The sequence below is a fragment of the Mytilus galloprovincialis genome, chromosome 5 (genome assembly GCF_965363235.1).
Source record: "Mytilus galloprovincialis chromosome 5, xbMytGall1.hap1.1, whole genome shotgun sequence".
Taxonomy (NCBI): Eukaryota; Metazoa; Mollusca; class Bivalvia; order Mytilida; family Mytilidae; genus Mytilus; species Mytilus galloprovincialis.
In genome coordinates, this window is record NC_134842.1 from 92251930 (window position 1) to 92273984 (window position 22055).

Below are 22055 nucleotides of genomic sequence, written 5' to 3' on the forward strand. Positions count from 1 at the left end.
GTCATTTTTTAGTAGCAATAAACAAAAAAATCTATGTTAATTGGACATGCTTTGATACTATATATGCCCTTGAATTTTTACTAGATAACATTTTTGTTCGCTTTGGGGATTCCGTATATCGTCAGATTATCGGAATTCCAATGGGGACTAACTGTGCACCACTTATTGCGGACCTGTTTTTGTATTGTTATGAGTTACAATTTATGACAAAAATAAGCAAAGACCCATCGAAACAACATCTGATAAACAAATTTAATAATACTTTTAGATATTTGGATGATATTTTGGCTCTCAATAATGACGACTTCAGTATGTATATTAATGAAATATATCCTGTTGAACTTACTTTAAATAAAGCTAATACTAACAATGACCACTGCCCTTTTCTCGATCTTGATATCTATATCACTAATGGAAAGCTGAATACTAAAATTTATGATAAAAGGGGTTGATTTTTCATTTCCTATCGTTAATTATCCGTTTTTAGATGGTGACGTTCCCTTGTCACCATCTTACGGTGTTTATATATCTCAACTTGTACGATTCGCTCGTGTATGTAACAATGTTTTAGATTTTAACGAGAGAAATTTATGTATTACTGAAAAATTATTACACCAGGGTTTTCGATATCACAAACTAGTCAAAACATTTACTAAATTTTATCATCGGTATAAAGACATCATTCGTAAATATAGCTCAACATGCAGACTTCTAATACGTTCAGGTATTTCACATCCAATTTTTTATGGTAATATTCTTTATAAAGCACAAAGGTGTCAGTATTCACCTCAGAAACTTACAAAACCTTTGAATAGACTTATTAAGAAGGGATATAATTACGATACTGTTGTCAAGTCATTAAAGATTGCATATTTTGGCGTTAATATTGAGTCACTGATAAGGTCTTTGCATCGGAACTAAACACATTTATTCTAAAAACAGTTGTTGGCATGACACGGGTTATGTTCTTCTCATATATGTTATGATGGTATGATACTAAACCCCTAACGGGAAGGATTGTGCCTGATGTTCATATGATGAAATCATAATCTTTCAGTCAGTTTAGTTGAAGTCTGGAGCTGGCATGTCAGTTAACTGCTACTAGTCTGTTGTTATTTATGTATTATTGTCATTTTGTTTATTTTCTTTGGTTACATCTTCTGACATCAGACTCGGACTTCTCTTGAACTGAATTTTAATGTGCGTATTGTTATGCGTTTACTTTACTACATTGGTTAGAGGTATAGGGGGAGGGTTGAGATCTCACAAACATGTTTAACCCCGCCGCATTTTTGCGCCTGTCCCAAGTCAGGAGCCTCTGGCCGTTGTTAGTCTTGTATTATTTTAATTTTAGTTTCTTGTGTACAATTTGGAAATTAGTATGGTGTTCATTTTCACTGGACTAGTATATATTTGTTTAGGGGCCAGCTGAAGGACGCCTCCGGGTGCGGGTATTTCTCGCTACATTGAAGACCTGTTGGTGACCCTCTGCTGTTGTTTTTTTATTTGGGCGGGTTGTTGTCTCTTTGACACATTCCCCATTTCCATTCTCAATTTTATATTATACATTTCCATATATCCGTGCAACTGGATTGGGCTTTTTTCACTCAAAAGTTTCAAAAAGAATATGTACAAGTACGTTGCCATTGCTAGCTTCTGCCAGATAGTGACCACAATCAACGAATTAATTATACTGCCATTGTTTGGTGTGCATATTAGACCAACCCTCCCCCCAAATGTAATATATATGTACCCGGCCTCGTCCAGCTTTTTCAACTGCTTTTTATAGTTCGTTCTATGTTTTACGGTTACACAACTGTCCCAGGTTAGGGGGAGGGTTTGGGTCCCGCTTACTTGTTTAAACCCACCACATTCTGTATGTATGAACCTGTCCCAAATCAGGAGCCTGTAATTGAGTGGTTGTCGTTTGTTTATTTGTTACATATTTATTTTTCGTTCATGTTTTGTACATAATTAGGCTGTATGAATTGTTTTACATTGTAATTTCGGGGCCTTTTAAAGCAGACAATGCATTATGGGCTTTGCTCATTGTTGAAGCCGTACGTTGACCTATAGTTGTTAATTTCTGTTTTATGTGGTCTCTTGTGGAGATTTATCTAATTGGCAATCTTACCACATCTTCCTTTTTTTTTTATAGATACACAAAAACTATAGACACAAGGCACATTTAACTATTTTGTGGTGCTGATATATATGAACTCTTTTTGTTAGAAATGATTAATATATCTGGTTTACCAAACTTTTAGAGTACAAAATTAAAAATATACATATCATTGACAAGAATGATCTGTCGACGGCAGCTATCAAATGAAAAATACATATTTTACTGGTTCGTCTGGTTCGTAAGGGGGTTGTTTTTAGGGACGGAAACAAAAATAAAAAGATACAAAAACACTTTAAAACACGAAATGAATATAGAACGCACTATCATTTTCTATTTTCAGTGAGTGGGCCATGAAATTGTTATCAAAACTCTAATTAGCATTAAAATTAGAATGATTATATTATAGGGAACATGTGTACTCAGTTTCATGTTGATTGATCTTCAACTTCATCAAAAACAATCTAGGCAAAAAAAAATCTTTAGCCTAAATCGGGACAGACGGATCCGGACGGACGGACAACACACAGACCTGTAAACATAATGCCCCTAGGTGACACATACAAAAATGTGAAAAGGATTTGTTGAAACAAAAATGTCTAGATAATTGCACTGACATTATGTAAGATTATTTTAAATGCACTGTTTGACATTTATTGGGAAGGATTATTCATGTAACAACAAAATGATTACATATTATTTTCGACATTTCTAAACACTATTATATATGTACTGAAAAATCGAAGGAGATATCTATAGTATTCGTGTTTCACCTTGTACAATGGCCCATTTCAACCTTATATCAATAACACGATTCGATCTGAAAATAATTTACTTCCATGAACTTCTCCCACTCGATAGTAAAAACGTTACATGTGTTCTTTTGACTCTATTGGAAACGCAGGCAATTCTGGCCGGACGGGGACTTAAACTCTAATGCGCCGTGTACACAGCTACTTTAGCATAACTACAGATTTCTGTACTATTTCTGTACTGAAAATTTGTAGTACAGAAAATTTAATTTTAATATTTAGTACAATTTCTCTACTTTAGAATAATTGTAATATTTAGGTACTTGTATTTTCCAGTACTTGATTTGTAATTAAAATATTGGTAAAAAAAAAAGGATCACAGTATTCCATGTTTGAACATCATAACTTTAATAAGAGAATTGAAATAGACACACTTTGAAAATGCTGAAAATGTAACCGTGCAACCAAAAATCTGTAGTACTTAAATTTCAAGTACAAGTCAAGTACTGTAAAATACAGGTACCTGAATATTACAATAATTCTTAAGTAACAAAATAGTACTGAATATTAAAAGTAGATTCCCAGTACTACATATTTTTGGTACAGAAATAGTACCTATGCAAAAGTAGCTGTGAAAAGCATGTATCACACACGCTGAACATTACAAAAAACCTTGATACGACTCTCTAAAATGGATGACTTTTGCAACTTTAAACATTTATACCTTTCCAACGTACTTGATGGAATTCTTTTTCGTGCGAAAGTCTAAATTCCCCGTCTTACATTCCAGTCGATCTAATTTGGAGAATATTAATGTTGAGTCAAATTTCAATTTGTCTTTGTCCTTAATATGCATGTAATTTGGACCTCAAGCAGCAACAATCATTTTATAAATCAACCAATATTGGTTTGTACAAGTTTTCTCGTTTGAATAATTTTACATTTCAGGGAATTTTATTCAAGCTTGCTATGCAGTTTTGGGTTTGCTCATTAATGAAGGCCATACGGTAACATATACATGTAGTTGTTTTTATCATTTTTTTTTTCTTGAGATTTTTTGAAATATAACCATTATACCACATCTTCCTATCTTTAGATATATAAAGGTGTACAGTGGTTTTGTAATATACACATGGAAAAAAGTATTGCAACACCTCGATTTTTTAAAACTTGATAAGGCAGCCTCTTATTTTGTATGGAATATGATAAAACATTTGTAATATAATATTGAAACGTAGTTAATGATAAAATTGGCATTAAAACGAACAAAAAATGTATGAAAAAAATGTTTTATCTAACCAAAATTTTTATAACAAAATGAAGTGTTTTTTGTACAAAAAAATTGCATTTTACATTTTTTACTGTAGTCGAACTTTACAGTGTCAGACATTTCAAAATTAATCTTAAGATGATTGTTCACATCATGGTTGGTCGTTATACGCCAAAGAATTAGTACTTTGTGCGCAACCTCCATTCAAACGGATAACCGCATCTTAACGTCTTCTGATTTCTGCCATAAATCGACTAATGTGTTGCTAAGGTAGCAGCATCCATTCCTGACGAAGGGTATTGTTTATTTCATGACGTGTTTGAACTGGGGTGTCCTTTCGTGCACTTTACGCCCAATAGTGTCCCATATATGCTCGATATGGTTCAAATTCGGGCTACGATCGGGCCAAGGAAGATAAACCGAATATCATTGGAACAATGGATCTTCCTCCACGATGCTAATTTCCAAATTTGGCGAGCTCTGCACTATATTGGATACAGGCAACTGTGTGTTTGTCCGTAGGCAATGGTCCCCGAAATGGTCTTATCGTACGATAACCAGTAGCGATGAGCCGATCCCGAACAGTTCTTGTTTAAAGGCTCTTGTATGGTCATCACTCTCTTTTAAGGATTGATTGTTTGCTTTGGGTTTCCTTCTGACCAACCTTCATTATGCTTGATTTTCCCAAGCAGTGGTTATAAGGGGTCTTCTTGATCTCGGAAGGTCTTTAACATCGTTTGTTGCCCGATTTTTATTCTTAAAATGACTTATAGTGGAATGGTGATGACCAACAATACGTGCAATTGTCACAGCCTCTCTCAAACTGATTATCTGCCATCTTGCTGCAGGTATGAGTTGTGGATGACCAATTAAAAGGTGTCAATCACATAACTTATAAACTTTGTTATTGAAAGTGTTGAAAACAATGAGGATATAAACCATCTGTTTTATTGTTAACGAATACAGTAGCTGCATGTACAGATAAGAACTTATCGAGTCGATATTTATATAATGTGTAACTAGTTCTATTTCAACAAAGTATATCACAAAAAAAAGAAGAGTGTTTTTTAATTTGAATTTCGATTTGGTGTTGCAATACTTTTTTCCATGTGCATAGAACATTTTCTTTATTTCCCAAGTAATATTATAAGAGGGTGGTATGTAGATAAGAGGCAAAAGATATCAAAGGGAAAATTTAAACTCATATAAGTTGTAAATAAACTAACAAATCAATGGCTTAAAAGGACTATAAGAAAAACAGGCATACATCAGTAAACAAAACATATACAAAACTAAAGACTGAGTATCACTAACCTCACAAAACACTGGGAGTGATTCCAGGTGCTCCGGAAGGGTAAGCTGTTATGATTAATTGATCAGTTTTGCGTAACTCGCACGGTGAAATATTTCATACATATTGAGGAAGAAAACAAATAGACAATAAGTTCATTTCTAATATGTAGGTTCGGCAAAGTTAATCGGTCAAGATGAAGTTCCGAAATTGTGTGATATGTACACAACAACTTAAACGTAAGTTACATCAACAGCATCGTGTATTATGAACAGCACATGGTTACAGCCGATTGCATTGAGTGTGTAAGTAAAAGTATTATCTTTGGCAGCTTGCTTGCTATCTGAACCGTGAAGTCATTATGAGTTTGGGAAACTACCCTCCTTTATGAGTAGACTATAGTCAGACAGATAACGAATATATAATCATATTCAAAACGACCTTCAATTATCCCATTGACTGGGACAGATAAGGTGACCAAAGGTTATTAACGCCTTTAATATTAAAATATTTCGAAAAATTAATCAGGAATCACTTTATGTTTTGATTTTTATTATTGATATAAATCAAAACATCGTGTTATTCCCGATTAGTTTTTCTAATTACTTTATTTAGGTGTTGAGAAAATGTTGTGACCCCACAGTTTTGGTGTCTTTAACAAGTACATATAAGCAAAATAATAATATAACACAAGTTTATATTCCGGTGTTGTGTACATGTGTATGTACTTCTTGAAATACAAAGTATTATTCATTAAAATTGAGAATGGAAAAGGGAAATGTGTCAAATAGACAATAACCCGACAAAAAAGCAGATAACAGCCACAGACCACCAATGGGTCTTCAATGCCGGGAGAAAATGCCGTTCCCGGAGGCGTGTTTCAGCTGGCCCCTTAAACAAAAATGTACTAGTTCAGTGATAATGGACGTCATACTTAACTCCGAAATATATATATTATAGTCTAAACTTACAACATTTTGACACAAACGTCACTGTCTATTTTTTTTTTTTATTTTTTTTTTTAACGGCGTTGAAATAAGTTGAAAAAATCTTACAAAACTTTTAAATAGAATTTTATTCACTTTGGAAAAGGAGAGTTCCAACAAATCCTGTATGTCCATTAGCATCACTATGTATTTGTCCGCGTTGGGGAAAGTTTTCGATATAAACTCTGTCATTTTGTTGTAGATTTAGTATAGCAGTTTTAGAAGAATGGGCTTCAAAGCCATTTGATTGGTCGAGACTGCTATCAGTATGAGTTGCCTGCATTGGAGTACCATTTACCATTAATTTGGCTACGATAGAGGAAACGTACCCAGACCGGATGTTCCAGCTGAATAAGTAAGTTCCGGGAAAAGGAGCCGTAAAAGTTCCGGTCGCAGAATTGTATGCATTTCCAACATTTGTTAGAACTTGATCAAATTTCAAAACAAAATCTTGCTCACCATGAACGTAGTTCTTGGACAGAACAGCATCGAAGGCAACATTTGGATAGGATGGATCTAGCCCTGAAAATATGTGAAAAATATACATACAGCCACTCGAATAAGGAAATCTATATAGCCTTGTTCAACGGGTAGAGTTAATTTGCCCAAATCATTATGTATTTTCATTTTTCTTACGAGGATTATTTTAAAAACATTTACAAACTGTGATAACAATAACAGTAATTCAATCTCACATATAGAGTTATCGGTCCTTGCTAGAGAGAGCACGATAACTCTAAATGGGCGATTGACAGTTATGCACCTTCATATGTGTATTTTGATGTTGTACATCGATATTACGACGTAGTCCTGAAAATCTTTCAACCTTATAAAATGTACAAATGTATAAATAGAACTTCTTCAAATCTTCTTATCTGTATACTAAGAGCACTTTTAACACACACCAATGTTATCTTTGAACTAGGTAAACAATTACACACGTGTATGTGTGTATACGCGCTTGTTTGTGTGTGTCAGCTTTTTATTAATGTGTGTTGGTTATGCATGTAATTTAATAATGTTAGTATATATCTAATAAACGTCGGATTATGACCCTGTAAATTAAAAAAATTGTCATATCAAGTACCAAGTTTTTACGATTGATATTGATTGGTATATTTTTTCCCTGAAAATATTTTCTTTAGGTCAAATATTTAATATACAACCAATAATCATTAAATAATGGATGAATGTCTTACTTTTAATATGTCCATTAAGCAAATTTTCTGTCAATGTTTCCAATTTATTCACGCGTTCCTTCAAACTTTTAAGCTCATAAATTACATTTCCTATATCATTTGCAGCACATAATCCAAAACACAAGACTAAAAAGGTAATAAGTCTACAATCCATTGCTTTTAAAAGGAGGTCAAGCATATAAACTTATATTGAATATATATATCCGAAGTACAAAGATAAGAATAGTTTTGATAACGACGAAAGCAGAGGGTAAAGGTCATATTCGTCAAAATCAAATTGAAATCTCTGCGTAGCTACTTTTACTTTAAATATGAGCATAAAAGAGGAAAAACTATTTATAAAAATGAATTAAACAAAATAGGGATTGACAATACGTCGAAAAGATCCAAATGATTCCAAACAGATTTTCAAACTCAAAAATCTAAAACGAAAAACGATGAAAAGACAAAATAAATGAAAAACGAAAAATGAGGAAAAGACAAAATAAAACAAAAACGAACAAAAGATGAAAGGACAAATAGCAAACAAAACACAACAAAGAAAATTAAAGAATAAGCAACACGAATCCCACCACAAACCGGGTGGTGATCTGAAAAACTATGTAAGGATACATAGATCCTGCTCCACATGTGGCGTCCTTTGCAGCAAGGTAAAAATAACCAGTACAGTAATATGATAAACAGTGCATCAAAATAATTATCAGTACAACCAGATACTAAACAGTACAGGAAGACTTGTAATGACTTTGCTGAATATTATTCTCAACTCTAATATGTTAAAAGAGGGACGAAGGATACCAAAGGGACAGTCAAACTCATAAATTTAAAACAAACTGACAACGCCATGGCTAAAAATGAAAAAGACAAACAAACAGCACACACGATACAACATAGAAAACTAAAGAAGAAACAACACGAACCCAATCAAAAAACTAGGGGTGATCTCAAGTGATCCGGAAGGGTAAGCAGATCCTGCTCCACATGTGGCACCCGTCGTGTTGCTTATGTGATAACAAATCCGGTAAATAGTCTAATTCAGTAGGTCACATTTATGAAAGGAAAGGGGATTGTAATTACGACGTAAGGAACATATGCGATATCATTTGTGAAACGGTTATTCCATAACGGCAACCGACTCGTGATGGCGTCCGTAAAATTTACGAAGGGATGATTTCAACTTCACCATTTTGAACTCTTGGTTTAATAGCTTCCTTGTGAGCAGCAACCCTCTATCAAAAAAATCGTGATAGGAAATGCAAGCACGGGAATATCGTATCAATTGGGAGATATATACCCCGTATGCAGGTGTTGCTGGAATGTTGCTACTTAGAAATGGAAAGTTCACAATTGGAAAGCTGAAATCATCTCTTTTGTCGTAAAGTTTTGTTTTCAACCGACCCTCAATGTCAATTTCTAGATGTAAGTCGAGATATGAGGCCCACTTAACTGTATCTGTAGTATCCTTTATCTCTAGCTCGATTGGATAGATGCGTTCCACATAGTCACCAAATTTTGGGTTATGTAGTGAAAGAACATCATCTATATAGCGAAAAGTAGAGTTAAAGGATATTGCTAACTTCTTATCTTTCTTCCTAAGAAGTTCCTGCATGAAGTCAGCCTCATAATAATAAAGAAACAAGTCGGCAAGTAGAGGGGAACAGTTTGTTCCCATTGGAATGCCGACAGTCTGTTAAAAAAACACGTTCTCCGAACGTAACAAATATGTTGTCAATCAAGAAATCAAGCATCTTGATAATATCAGTTTCAGAGAATTTTTTGTTGGAATCAGAGTGATCCTTTACAAAGTAGGATTTATCCCTCCCTAAGACAAGATACTTGTATCTACGTTGGCCATTCTTTTTTACGAAGCAAAGCAATACCAACTCTTTCAATTTGCCTTTTAGTTTGGAATGTGGAATACTAGTGTAAAGAGTAGAAAAGTCAAATGTTTTAATACTGTTACAAGATGAAAGAGAGTTAGATTGTATGTACTCTAAAAGATCTTGGGAATTTTTAAGTATCCACATCTGATTCACGCCCCCTCTAGAATAGGCAGTTTCACAATAACTTTGAAGCCCGTCTTTGTTTGCTGATAAAATAGATGTTAATAATTTAAAAAGAGGTTTCGTGGAGCACTTGGAAGACCCAGCAATATACCGTTGTTTGTAAGGACACTTATGTAGTTTAGGTATCCAATACAGTGTTAACGTTACAGTTTGAAGTCTTCTAAGGTAAGTATAGGAAAAGATAGCTATTAAACCAATAGTTCCAAATGGTGAAGTCGAAATCATCTCTTCGTAAATTTTACAGACGCCATCACGAGTTGGTTGATCGTTATGGAATATCCGTTTTACAAATAATATCAGAAATGTTCTTTTTGTCATAACTGCAATCTCGTTCCCTGTTTAAGAATGTGACTTCCCGAACTATTTACCGGGTTTGTAATAACATGAGCATCACGACGGGTGTCACATGTGGTGCAGGATCTACTTACCCTCCGGAGCACCTGAGATCATCCCTAGTTTTTGATGGGGTTCTTGTTGCGTAGTCTTAAGTTTTGTATATCGTGTCTTTTGAACTAATTTATATCTGTTGGGTTTTTCTTTCCTTTTTTAGTCATGGTGTTTTCAGTTTATTTTCGATTTATGAATTTGAATGTTCGTCTGGTATCTTTCACCCCTATTTTATATCGTTGAATATGTTTAATAAAATTCGAACCGTTTGTTAGTGATTCTTTAGTCTTTGTGTTTAGTTAAATAACATGGTATTCGTATTATATTTTCTATTGTTGATGACGAGCCATAGTTTTCTTTTCCTAATAATGGTTGCTTCGTTTTAATCGTCTGAAGCAGGGTTTCCTGCTGTTCTTTTTGTCATTTTTTCATGTTCCGAAATGAAGAGTGAAATTAATGTTTCCAAGTTGATTTATTGATTATATTGTTGAAGCTCGATTGACGTTTTTTTGATTGCTCGTGGATATCATACTTTTAATAAGATCTCCTTAGATTTACATTTTCACAATTCGTCTTTCCAGAATCTGGGTAATATCATTTTTCGTACACCAAAATGAAAATAACGTTACGTCAACAGTTGAATTTCTATTGTTTATTACGTTTTAAACAAATCACAACGTGTTGGTGTACGATCTTGGAAATTTACACAGAATGCATTAGATTTTGAAACGACGAATTGGCTGTGTTTGAGGGTCTGGCTGGCGTGGATCGACAAAAAGAAAGTTTGAAATTACTGTGGGTGTAAGGATATGAAGAACAGAATATTTGGACAACAAACTAGTGAAGGAGACTAATGTTGTCCTATGATGTCATGGCTAGAGAATATCTGGTCAAAGCGTAAAGAATGGAGACAAATTATAATGTGCTATGATATAAAGACTAGCGCAGATGTTTACAAAAAAATATGGAATAGAGAAAAATTGACTATAAGAACCCAAATTTCCAGACCCTTGTGTATTCTGTTCGTCATTCAACGCCATTTGACACTTTTCACCGTCATTTGGAACTTCATCAAGATCGGTTATTTACTATTAAATTGTATCCTTTAAATTATTCATCTATGGCAGGTTTCCAATGTTGTATTATTACCATGTATCAATATAAAAATTATGTATCTTCATTTCATATTTATTCTTACAACATAGTTTCAGGCCAAACGAAACAAAGGTATCATTCCTCTCAAAATATTACATAATACTAAATGTTCTAAGAGCAGTGTTTCTGTTTTCCTACTAAGCGTTTTAAACCTATTCTAATTTGACAAATTACATAACTCCATGATGTAATATACAAATGTAAGAAACAAGCATACTCATCATAACTTCAAAGTTACAAAACTCTATCCCAGGCTTGTCTTATTTCTGTCTTCAATTTTAATTCTATTCAACGGTTTTTGTATCAATATATTATTTTGATATGCAGAGAAATGTGCAATTATCTTATAATTAAGATTTAAGACAAAATAAAACTGTCTAAAGATTCGTATCTTTATATTTATAGATATATATATAACCCAATATAAGATTTTTAAAGGGTGCAATTACAAACAATTTGTTTACGAAAAACAAAAGACAAATGAAAAAAACAAAAACAAAAACACATTGTATATGCCAATTACTACAGCTCCGAGAAGGAGCAAAATAATTAGAATCACAATTTTCCTAAACATAGTTAACCAAATGAAAATAGATTAAACAAAGTACAAGATAATAATTAGTTTTGATATAAATAATCACAATTACAGATCTAGAGAGATTAAAATGACGTAAAGACCAAACAATAGTCCGCAATAATTAAAATGAAAAATAAGCAAAATCTAAATTACTAATTGTAAACACAGTTGTTTCGGAAGAGTATGCAGTTTCTGCTCCACTGATACCTAAAGTTGGTATCGCTGTATCAGGAAACATCTGATGGTTATGTCATAAAGTTGAAAATGAGAAAGGCACGTACAGTTCACGGCGCTTTTTTATGTTTCCTAATTTTCAAATCTGCTCTAGTGTGACAAATAACATAACTGTTATGATATAATACAGAAATGGACAGAAAATGCATGCATTCTCTTCTTAACTTCAAAGATACAAAAGTTCATCACATGCTTGTCTTATTCATTCCTTTAGTGTTAATTGTTACTGTACAGTTTTAGTGTCAATACATTATTCTGATATGCAGAGAGATGTAATTATCTTATAATTAAGATTAAAAATGCAATGAGTCTAAAAAAACATTCTTATCTTTATAAATACCTTTTACAAAACACGAATTTGTCAAAGAAAAACAGACAGAAACATTAATAACAAACACACACACACACATTTTATTTTCCAATCACGGCACTCAGAGGGAGCAGAATAGTTACAATCATAATTTTAAAACATAAACAAAACTACAGGTTGCAAATTTGTAAATATAGACAATGCAATTTCCCATAGATACTCTGTTTGCGGCTAAAACTTTGACTCTTTTACTATAAAGTTTCGTGAAAAATAATATCCCACTGAAAGTTTGGTAGAAATGACTGCTTTCATCCGATTTTTGCATAACTTCCTTGCACAGTTATTGTTTTCTTTACAAATGAGCTTTAAAACAATAAAATCATAGCATTTACAAGATAAATTATCTGTTTTATGACCAAGGGGTAGGCATTTTTCTCTGTTTTTTGCCCCTGGGTCATCACATTTCCTAAACATTTCCTTGTTTGTAGCAATGTGGAATATAAGGTATATATTTACGATAGAACACACTATTGTAAGTTTTTTTAGGTTATCAACAGTACAAAAACACCGAACCAAAAATATTAAGGAAAGATCAATGAGTCACTTCTCCCAGGAGGACCAACATAGTAACATAGTTACAAACATAATTTTAAAACTTGAAAAATCATAGATTCAACATATTTAATATATGAAAATAAACGCAAAAGTACTACTTGTTGACACCGCTTCTTCGGAATGGTTTCTGCTCCACTTATAGTATACAAGATAATTGATATCTTTACAGTTGATAGTTTCATTCGGCTATGTCATAAATGAGGAAATGAGATCAGCACTTTTTTGTTTTCTCACTTAACTTGTTTAGTATGACAAATTACATAACTGCCATGATGTAACAAATACATGCACGGAACAATTAAGCTTGCCCACTTATCTTAACTTCAAAGTTACAAAATTCCATAACAGCTTTTCTTACTGCCTTTTTTAAAAATAAACTGTTACTGCATCAATATATTATTCTAATATGCAGATAGATGTGCAATTACTTTATAATTAATTTTAAAATTTGATAATAAACTCATCATAGATTCCAGGAATAAAATTTTAAATATACGCCAGACGCTCGTTTCGTCTACAAAAGACACATCAGTGACGCTCGAATAGAAAAATGTTAAAAGGCCAAATAAAGTACGATGTTGTAGCGCATTGTGGAACCAAAAATTCCTAAAAGTTTTTCCAAATTCAGCTAAGGTCATCTATTCCTGAGATAGAAAAGCCTTAGTATTTAAAAATTGAAATTTTGTTAACAGTTCATTTGTAGTTATGAACATATTAATGAACTATCTAAAGATTCTTATCTGTTTAGAGAAATTACAGAGAAAAAAATACAATATACAAATTGTAGAAGCTTCCAGGCCTGCAACCACCACCAATTTGTAAAAGAAAAACGGGCAAATAAAAAATAAATGTTTTTTCCAATCAGTACTTGGATAATGTAAACATGATTTTCAAACTTACTATAAAAGAATGAAATAAGAATGGATTAAACAAAGTACTACATTAATATTAGTTTTGATATAACTCCAGAAAAAATAAAAAGACGTAAAGATAAATAATAGCCCTCAATCATTTTATAAAAAAAAAGAAGAAAAAGCTACACAAAACGTCATGACTCAATTCATCCGCTTTAGGAGGTTGAGCTGTTCTTGCTCCATAGATACCGAGCATAGTTGATGTCACTCATTATCTATAAACTTTTGTTGATAGTTCACATTCGGTTATCTCATAAAAGAGGAAATGAGCACGGCACGAGTGGCATTAATTTTTTTTTCATACTTAACTTTATAAAACTGCTCTAGTTTGACATATTACATAACTATCATTATATAATAAAGACATGAACGGAACAAACATGCATTCTCATCAGAACATCAAAGATACAAAAATCCATCATATGCCTGTCTCATTCTTTTCATTAAAATTAATTGTTATTGCACGTTTTAAGCATCAATTCATTATTGTAATATGACAAATATATGTGATTATTTTAAAATTAAAATTCAAGATGTAAATAAAAGCTGCTTTAGAATGATAAGGAGTTCCTGCTACACTTGTGATACCCATATTTTAAAACTCCGAAACAGCGATGACGTTGCTAAACTTTAATCATTGTAAACATTGTTTCTAATTTCGCCATAGGTCCAAGAAAAAGTTACATGTTCGTAAAGATTTAATTTCGTGGTTTGCCGAAGTCTGCATACAAGCCTATAGCAAAGTTGACATTCGTTGATCATTTTATTTCGTGGTATTTTTATATAGCAGTTCATAGACACAGGGGTGTTTTTTTTTTATTTAAATAGTTTATAAATATCATTGTTCAGGAAGTTTCATACCGAAAAAGAAAGAAACAAAAAATAAGAAATATACATTACGTGACATCGTTAATTACAACCTTTAATAATATTGAACATTTTACGTCCATCTACATGTCGTAGTGATCTTGTTTTGTACATGCATGAAATATTCAGCTTTGGACATTATTATTTCAAAATGTCACACATGCGTTCATATATCTAATGATGATCTTACATGAATCAAATGATAATTTGTGTCACATAACAGTTTCCTTTTTTTAAGTTACGATTTTGTACAAGTGGTTTTGCATGATAAGATAAAACTGGTATATTAATAAAATATTGCAGTTTGTAAAGTAGGTGTGCTAAAATCAACTTCAAAGTTACTACAAAAATAGTCATCATAATCATTACTTATGAATTTGGTATGCATGAGGTTTAGTTAAATTGCTATTACATAATTTGAATATTTTGAATCAAGATATCATTGAAATACACAAAGAGTGATGCGATAACATTTTATTTAGATTTCATATGCCACAAAAATTCGGCAAAGATATTTTATCAATTTCATCAAAATATGATAAACAGTAGGAGTCCTCTTTTGTACAACCTATTTAATATTTCGCAAAAAGAAAGATCTTACTAACTGCGTCTTCCTTTTATTCTAATGTGACTAATTGACACCTAATCAATCCAATTATATTGTCATTGAAGGTAGAAAAAACGATACTAAAGATGTATATGGAAATGGTTTGGTTCTTACTGACAGAATGTCATGCACGTACGAATACGTCGCTTAATAACGATGCAATCTGCTGCCTGTTTTAAGTCAGGATTATGACAGTTGTTGTCCGTTCGCTTGATGTGTTTTATCTTGTTTGCCATTTGATTATGAGTTTTCCGTTCTGAATTTTGATTTTTATTTGTGATTTAACTTTTTTTTGTATGTTGACATGACAATTTATAAGCACATGATATCACCCCTAGTTTTTAGTGGGCTGGTTTTTCTCAATGTTAAGTTTAGGTTTTTATGTTGAGTTAAGTGTACTTTTGTTTTCTGAAGGTCTTTTCTTTTTAAGCAAAAAAGAAAAGACAAAAAGACAAACAACACTACTCAAAACACAAAGTCGAAAACTAAAGACTTTCGTTTGAAAATAATGTCTCTTTTTTATGTGGTGATTTTTATTAATTTTCTGTTTACAAAACTTTGAATTTATTGTAAAACTAAGGATTTTCTTATCCCAGCAATAGATTACCTTAGCCGTATTTGGCACAACTTTTTGGAATTTTGGACCCTCAATGCTCTTAAATCTCGTACTTATTTGGCTTTTTAAATATTTTGATATGAGCGTCACTGATGAGTCTTATGTAGACGAAACGCGCGTCTGGCGTACTAAACTATAATCCTGGTAACTTTGATAACTATTTAAACTAGTTTTATATTTCCATCTATTATGGTTAACGTTTGATGCTTTACACTGTCATCCATCGGTCAGACGCATTGGATGCTGTAGTAGGTGAATTCAAATCGTTCTTTTTATTAGTATGTAATCTAATGTTTGTGCATCAGTATAACTTATTTGCTAAGGACAATGGGCGTATGCTTGATAGGGTATTCGGGGATTACCTAGGCTTATTTACACATTTTGGCTGCTTATTCTATACTCTTGTTTCCTATAGCCTTCATCGAAGCAGTACTGCACTTGAAATTAATCATTGTAATGAACGCTTATAATACACAATTTATCTTTTTCCACATATTTTATGACAGATATTCAATTAAACTTATTTCATTTGGCTATTTCGACAGTATGGTTTTCGTCTTTACACTTTGGATTATTCGATGAAAAAAATCCCCTTAACTATGCAGTACAAAAAGTTCGTCAATATTTCACTTATTATAGTTTCACCACTTAACTAAAGAGTACAAAAAGTGCACCGAGTATTTCCTTATTGCAGTTGCTTTTTCAAAATGAAAAAAGACAAGGTGTGGTATGATTGTCAATTAGACAACACTCCAGCAGAGTTAAAATGAAGTGCAAGTAAACATTTTCACAAAAACAATCAATGATCTTCCATGTCTTCAAATAACGAAAAACATGTAGCATGTGTTAAGCAGGAGTGGTATGCAATTATGTTTATTAATTTATGCTATTTCACAGCATACTTACATGCAAACTATCAGCAATAATATTCATATAAACCGTTGCGAAGCAAACAAATTCCCCTTTGATGCCTAATCGTATTTCAAAGGATAAATAGCATCATACTTGTTTTAACAAATTGTTTTTATTTCTTTATTGACCATAAATAACAATATAATTAGGATATTCCTTTTTAAATAAATTTATGATTGACATGATTTTATCTACAGCAAAAAGTTTTGCTCTTTTTCCAATGTATTTGAAACCGAATATAAGTTTTTATTTCATTAATAAATATCAAACGTTTCCTTGTTGTAGCAATTAAACTTTTAGTTCACCTACGCAGAGTGAAGGCCTACATTCCATACAGTTTCTAAGGAAATCAACTGCATAACTGATGCAATAAAATTTGGTCATGCGGTGATTTTTTGTTCAGAAATTAAAGTAGTTTTAGGCATCAATTGGTAATCTATGTTTCTAAAACCATGATAACATTATCAGTTCTGGAAATAGAAAGCACCAGATCACATGAAATTATATTCCACACCAGCGCGATTTCCAAAAATCTTTCGATTTTTTTTTAATTTAAAGCATTACAGCTCAATGTCTCTTTATTCAAAATCTAACAATAGTATTGCTTATATCTATATAAGATCCTGCAAATAGCTAAAAACCTCATTTATGACCTTTTTGAGTATTTAACGACAAAATGTTCACACGAAGAATTTCTTAAGCCAAAACCAAATTTATGCCTTAATTTGTAAATTGTCTTTCTGGTACAACAAAAGCAAAAAGTATTGTTGTAGGAATATAAACATTTGAACATGCATTGTCTTTTTTTTGTAGAATCTATTTTTAATTGTTTTTACATAGGCGGTAATGGTAACGGTTTTTTTCCTGTTGCTTAGTCGTCCATGTCGTAAACTTGGATATGTATGATAGCTTATTTCGAAGCTGTGACATTTTCACATATGTGGTAAAATTTTCGGGGTACGAAGTGAGATTACTTTTTCCGTAAGTTAGCATACCCCGAACATCCTTTCGTGATTCGACTACTTGTGAAAATATCCCCTTTTTGACACAATAAGTTCTATGAAAATTTAATACTTTGAACACATTTAATAGATCCATAGTTTTTACACATTTATTCTATGTTCCTCTACTTTCCTAATCACCGCAAATGGTTAAGCTCAGTCATTTGTAAAAATTAGAAACATGTCTAAAATCACTACATGGAGATGTTTTCTTTACACGTGACTTTTGAGTTCCTTATTTCGAGGCGCATTAGGGATGTTGTCCCAACTGTTTCTTTATTCAGTATTCAAGTGTTTAAAATACTGATATGAACTCGTAACTTGACTTCTACCTTACGGCAACTATGAAATGCTCAAACATTTCCTCATAACATCGGACAGTAATCATGAAAACATTTTCCCGGCACATTTGCATATGCTTATCCTAGGTCAAGGCCTCGTCAGAAGTTTAAGACACGTCGCTTTTCTTTCGTTTTTTGAAAGGATGGCAGATCATTAAAAGTTTTTGTAAAATTAAATCGCGACTTGTATCTACTTTTGCTACGACTTAAGGCTTATTACACTGTGGAAGTACTTTTATTTACTTGGGTACTACATTTCGGGGATTGGTTTGTCCACAATGTGAAGTGTTCAACGAAATAAACGAAAGTTTGTTCAATCCAGACATGGATTTAATGATCCCCATCACTGTAGGTTTAACAACATGAATACGGGCATATCGAAAATCAGCAAACACACTTTGAACTAAATATACAACTTTAGACAGAGTTTTATTCATATAATATTTCTAAAACATAGTCGGAACAATCTTTTACCCTAGTTTTGATTGATATCAGAATGTCAGATTTTCCGATGATAGTATAGTGTTAATTTAATCTAATCATAATTTCCATACAAAAAATAATTTCAAATCGATTTATTCTACAATTCAAAGTACATTTGTAGCATTTTTTTATGTAACCGAATTCTTTAAATGAAATCCGAATTTTCCCAGCTATTACCTTTGCCATATTCATCAAACTATTATAAAACAACATATGGTTATATTCACAAGTAAACATGAAAGATTAAAAAAAATAAAAGCCATAAAATTGAGAACCCATGAAAATTTAAAATAAAAACATAGAAATAAACACTCACGATTAAAAAGACTTCCACAGTAATGTATAAACATGTGTTTCTCGTTGCACTGTAGATATACTTTGAACAATTTTGTAATTAGGTTGTGATCTCATTATTTATGAAACGCATACAAAAACTAACAAATTGAAATATTGCATGTACACTCAATAAGAGATTTATCATATTGATATTTAAAAGTTTAAGCCTCGGTGTCACACCTTAACAGATAGCGCAAACGGACGCCGAACGGGTAACTTTTTGTTCAGTCCGTTCATGTCCGTTTAGCGTCCGTTCTTATCCGTTAGACCTCCTTTCATTCCTGTAAAATGTCCGTTCAGCGTCTGTTTTATCCGTCGTTGTCCGTTTTGTCCGGTGGAAAGTTTTGAGAATGTTCTAAACTTTGAACAAATGTCAACGGTTAAATTGTCCATTGTAAATCCGGTAGGCGTCCGTTTTTTACGGTACTCGTCCGTTCAGTTTCAGTTTAGTATTCGTTACTTATCCGTTAGGAGTCCGGTAAATAAATTCATCAACGAACTTCTACCGGACGTATAACGGATAAAACGGATGTTGAACGGATGTGAAACGGACTTCTACCGGACGTATAACGGATAAAACGGATGATGAACGGATGTGAAATGGATAAATGCTAATTGAAAATTTCGAGTTAGAAATGCGAATTATTGGTATGTCAGATTTCTTGAGTGTCATGAATGCTTATTATTTCTTATTGATCTTAGAGTAGGAGCATGCCCTTATTATCAAGAAATTGTTATTCAGACCCTACCTTTTGGTGGCATTTTGAAGAACAAACTAAACCAGTCACATGGAATCTTTTTGAATATCTATGTGATTTACATGTATTTTTATTGTCGCCTTTAATTTGTCAGCGTGTCTTGTTCATCGGTTTATTTCCGGTCCGCTTCCATTAGGTGTCCGTTTTATGTGATACTCGTCCGTTAGATGTACGTTCGACATCCGTTCTGTCTGGTACGTTTCTTTTTTTGTTTTTTTTTGTATGTTGCACATCCTGTGAGTGTTCGTTATGCATTCGTTACGCGTCCGTTTTATTTGATCAGTACATCAACGGACTCCCAACAGATAACAATTTTGTAAATGGAAAACTTTTTTTTCATCCGTAATGCGTCTGTTAGTGTTATCAGGTAAGGTGTGACCATAACTTTAGAAATCACAAAAAAGCAGCGAACCAGCCACTTTGTTTTTAAAATGCAGCTTCTCGGAACTCGTATCAAGAATTAAACGGTATTTATCCATACGTTTGATGTGTTTGAATTTTTTATGATGCCATTTGGATAGGGACTTTTCGTTTTGAATTTTCTTCGGAGCTCAGTATTTTTGTTGCTAGTATTCACTTTTTCTTCATATGTATGTTTCGTTTTATTCGTATACAATAAATGTATTCGAGAATTTATTTTCTTAGTACTTATGATTTTTTTTTTGTATTCAAATGGCAAAATATAGGTCTACTTACCACAGTTTTTAATGTTTTTTCTGGTTTGTCTTGTCCTTGTTGTATACATTTTGGAGGATATATGTTCAAAATTGGCCAAAACATTTTAATTCTACCTACTTGTATGTAATGTTACATCAAAACTATGTAAAGCCTTAATAAAGCACACATTTAAATTTATGTTACAGTGGGTTTAAGGATTATCGCTACTCTGTTACAAAATAACAAGCTTTTTATAAGACTGTTTTGAATTGGTATTATGTAAATAAAAGAGAAAGCAGAAACAAATTTACGGTCAGTGTTCTTTTGTTTAGATATAACCAATTGCAAATTTTATAGAAAATAATTCTTTCTAGATTGTTCATGCATTTAACACTGGCACCTTTTTTCCGTTTAAATACTATGGTAAAAATAAGGATTTTTATCAGATTTCTAAAATTGTGTAAATCAATTTGTAATACAATTATGAAAACAGTAAGGGTTGAGAGGGGAAATATAAAGGCGCTACATGGATAAAACTATAGGATTCTAAATATCTGACAAAAGACCAAAAACAAGGGAAGCAAACATCCTCAAAACAAATGTAAGGATTGATAGCAAATTGTAATGCTATTAAATGATTTTTTTTATTATATAATTTGTCTCAATACAAGATTGATTGAGACAGTTACATTGAGTGCGTTAAGTTCTATCATTTGATTGTATCTCTTACGTTTAAGTATGTGTCATTTTACGACAATTACATGTAGCCTAATGAGTTCTATATACATACCAAATTTCATAAACTTACGATGATATAATATACGCATTGCATATAAATAACTCTTTCTATGTTTTTGATCAGACACTTAATGTCTTTATAACTGCATATAAATTACACAATTTAAAATCCTTTTATTCCGTTATATTTCACAATCTATGAATAAGTAAATAATAAGGATATCTTAATTACTTTCATAAGGAGGTAACAATGTGTATCATCAACTATATATAGTATTCCCGAAATTCCTTTCTACTGAATTTTGTTTAAAAGATAGTGCCGCACTAATTAAAGCAAAACTACATTCTTGTATTTCAAGGGAGCATGTGTTATTATCTTATGAAGTTTGATTGCAGTTACTCTGGTCTATTGAAATTACCTGTTCAAGGGAAATTGGAATATTATTCTATGAAATTTGATTCAAATTACTCTGGTCCAATGTATTTATCTGTTATTCTGTCAAAAATTCCAAAGATCTACTAACTGCTTAACCTTCGATCACAATCTTTGCAATTTTGCAGCAACATAAAAACTTTTGATTTTTCTACGCTATATACTACTATTCCCCATGCTCAGTTGAAAGATCGACTTCACCATCTCATAAAACAGAGCTTTTTCTATAAAAATGGGAATCGTAGATACAAATTTCTTGTTTTGGGTTACAATAATTCATATTTTGTGAAGAATCACACTGAATATTCCAGAAAATATACTGAAGATGATATTATCAAAATGCTGGACTTTTTGATCGACAATATATTTGTTGAGTTTGGAGGATTTATATTTCAACAGACAATCGGTATTCCAATGGGTACTAATTG